This window comes from Emydura macquarii, unplaced genomic scaffold (assembly GCF_026122565.2).
Source record: "Emydura macquarii macquarii isolate MOO-44397 ecotype Brisbane River unplaced genomic scaffold, CSIRO-AGI_Emac_v2 contig_1974, whole genome shotgun sequence".
NCBI classification, from domain to species: Eukaryota; Metazoa; Chordata; order Testudines; family Chelidae; genus Emydura; species Emydura macquarii.
In genome coordinates, this window is record NW_027132111.1 from 1 (window position 1) to 3,279 (window position 3,279).

Consider the following 3,279-nt stretch of genomic DNA (forward strand, 5'->3'; position numbering starts at 1 on the left):
GGGGCACTCCGCTTGTGACTGGCTGCCTGCTAGACATGGAGCCATTTAACACTACCCGTTGAACCTGATTATCTAGCTAGCTCTCTATCTATTTTATAGTCCATTCATCCAACCCATACTTTTTTAAGTTGCTGATAAGAATACTGTGGGAGACTATCAAAAGCTTTGCTAAAGTCAGGCTATATCACGTCCACCGCTTTCCCCACATCCGCAGAGCCAGTCATCTCTTCATAGAAGGCAATCCGGTTGGTCAGGTATGACTTGCCCTTGGTGAATCAATCCATGTTGACTGTTCCTGATCACCTTCCTCTCTTCCAAGTGCCTTAAAATGTTGGATAGCAGAGGGCAGGGGGTTGTGTGAGGTGGGTGGGAGGCAGGTTGTGAGATAGAATGATTAGGGCAGCTTTGCTCTGTAAAGTGGGAAACGACAGAGGTTTTGTGTGTATGGAGATGGTGTTAAAGGTGGGGGAGGGCAGAAGGCTACATGGGCAGCAAAGAGGCTACAGAAGTCCTGCTAGACACAGATAGTTCTCTGCCAATCTCTCGCCCAGCTCAGGTCCCCTGGGCAGTCGGGTTCTTCCCCAGGACCTTCTCCGTAGGGCCCCATGCACATCCTTGTTCCTCAGTGTGTAGATCAGGGGGTTGAGCATGGGGGTGACCATGGTGTAGAAGAGGGATATTATTTTGCCCCTTTCCTGGGAGTAGCTGGATGGAGGCTGTAGATACATGGAAATGCCCGTGCCGTAGAAGAGCGACACCACGGCCAAGTGGGACGCGCAGGTGTTGAAAGTCTTGAGCCTGCCCTTGGCCGAGCGAATCCTCAGCACGGCGGCGGCGATGTAGCCGTAGGAGACCAGGATGAGGCCCAGTGGCATCGCCAGGAAGATTACGGCGCTGGCGAGGAGCTCGGCCTCATTGGCAGAGGTGTCGACGCAGGACAGCTTGAGCAGGGCCGGCAACTCGCAGAAGAAGTGGTCAACTCGGTTCCGCCCACAACGGGGCAGTCGCAGGATCAGGATGGTCTGCAGGAGGGAGTTGCCGAAGCCGCACAACCAGGCAGTGGCGGCCATCTGCAGGCAGAGGCGGTGGCTCATGATGGTTGTGTAGTGCAGTGGCCGGCAGATGGCGGCGTAGCGGTCGTAGGCCATGACAGCCAGCAGGAGGCACTCGGTGCAGCCCAGAGAGAGGGAGATGTAGAGCTGGGCCACGCAGCTGGCCCAAGGGATGGTTTTGCGGGTGCTGTGGATGTTCACCAGAATCTGAGGGCCAACGCTGGTGGTGTAGCAAAGGTCCAGGAAGGAGAGGTTGCTGAGGAAGAAGTACATGGGTGTGTGGAGTTGAGGGTCCAGCCACGACACCACGATGATGGTGGTGTTTCCAAGCAAAGTCATGGTGTAGGAGAGTAAGATGAGTATAAAGAGCAACAGCTCCAAGTGTGGGCTGGTCAGACAGTCCGAGTAGGATGAATTCCCAAAGATGCTTTGGTTTCCGTCTTCCTGTACCCCATTGCCATATACCACCTGTAGGGGCCCGAAAGAATAAGGGTGAACAATAACCTGCATTAAGGACATTTGTGATAATAGCGTTGGGATCAGCAGTGGGCAGTTTTGGAATGGTAGCCTTGAGTCCTACAAGACATTAATCGGGTTCAAAAAAGAACTAGTTAAGTTCATGGAGGATAGGTCCATCAATGGGTATTAGCCAGGATAGGAAGGGATTGTTGTTTGCCAAAGGCTGAGAATGGCAGACAGGGTGGATCACTGGATGATGATCTGTTGTATTCATTCCTTCTGAAGCACCCGGCATTGGCCAGTGTCGGAAGACAGTATACTGGGCTAGATGGACCATTGGTCTGACACTCTATGGCCATTCTTATGTTCTAAGATATCTAAGTGTTAAGTGAATAGATTTGGGGAAGGTTGGAGTCTCTGATGTCCTGGGATTGACCCGGCTACATCATTGAATACACTGATGCAAATGTCAGGGAAATCGCTCATCTGTCTGTCTGCAGCATTGTTGTAGCCAGGTCAGTCACAGAATATTGCAGAGACAAGGTTGGAGATGTAATATCTTTTTTTGTGATTATTCAGTCAGATTCTGTTGGTGAGAGAAACTAGCTTTCAAGATTACATAGAGCTCTTCCTCAGATCTGGGAAATGGAGTCATAGCATCACAGCTAAATGCAAGGTGGAAAAGATTGTTTAGCACAAATAGTTTAAACATATTTCAAGGGACAATTCAAGGTGAAGTGGCCTGTAACACCACCCCAGTCACGGGAGGGGAGGAGGTGAAAAAAGAAGACAAGAGGGGTGGGTTAGTGGGATAGAGATTTTGTCTCTGTTCAGTCCATGATTTTTAGTATCTAGCAAAGTTATGAATTTAAGCTCCTAGGCTTGTCTTTTGAAGGTGTTGTGCTGGTTTCCTTTGAGGATGAGGACTGAGAGGTCAGATATGGAAAGGAGAAAGGGGCAGAAGAGAAATCTAAGTGAGAAAGAAGACAGTTAGAAAGACACAATCAGTGACAGTAGTCACATAGCAGTGCTGTTTGGCTGTGCTTTTAAAAATGGCTTGTGGCCAGAAAAATGAAGACAAGGAGTGCAGATTGTAGTAAGAAGTGAGAGCTTAAGGCCTGTAAAACAGGCTAAGGCCTAAATGGAAAAAGCCGAGTGAACAGAAGTATAAGGGGTCACTCAAGTTAACTGAGACTGGTATAGGAAAGTGCTGATTCTGCAAGGTTGTAAGACTGCCAAAATATTATTAAAATATGTAGTAGGTATAAGAGGTACCAAGATACTAACTCTCTGAAATGACACTTTGATGGGTAGAAATGATACATGGAGTGGCGGTGCCCAAATCAGCCAATCAACGGAAAAAGGTGGTATTAGACTACGTCAGGAGGGTGGCAACTACCTACATGAAAGGGGGCAGACCGAAAGTGTATGTAACAGTGTATAAAAGAGGGTGTCAGAGGGAATACCAGTGTCCGGTCTAGGGGATAACGGAAAGTCCCAGCCGTTGGGCCGAGACCATTGTAATGCCGCCAATATGAAAATGACCCAGAGATACTCTGTAAGTCATTTCTCATTGTGCCGCACGCAATAAACCTCGCTTGGGCGCCTTCGTTACTCAGCTAATCTGTGGTCGTGTTGACTCATTCGATCGTGAGAGCCGTCTCAGTTTCCTGGCCAGAGCTGGGACAGCATCTACACAGGGACACACGCACGCAGCCTACACTGATAAATACTGGTGACAGCATTGACCAACACACCGAGTACAACA

General features: G+C 49.2%; 1 pseudogene; it reads right to left on the reverse strand.

The window, feature by feature from the left end:
* Positions 1-552: 552 nt before the first annotated feature.
* Positions 553-1,391, reverse strand: LOC137159882 (putative olfactory receptor 2B8; annotated as a pseudogene).
* Positions 1,392-3,279: the final 1,888 nt, after the last annotated feature.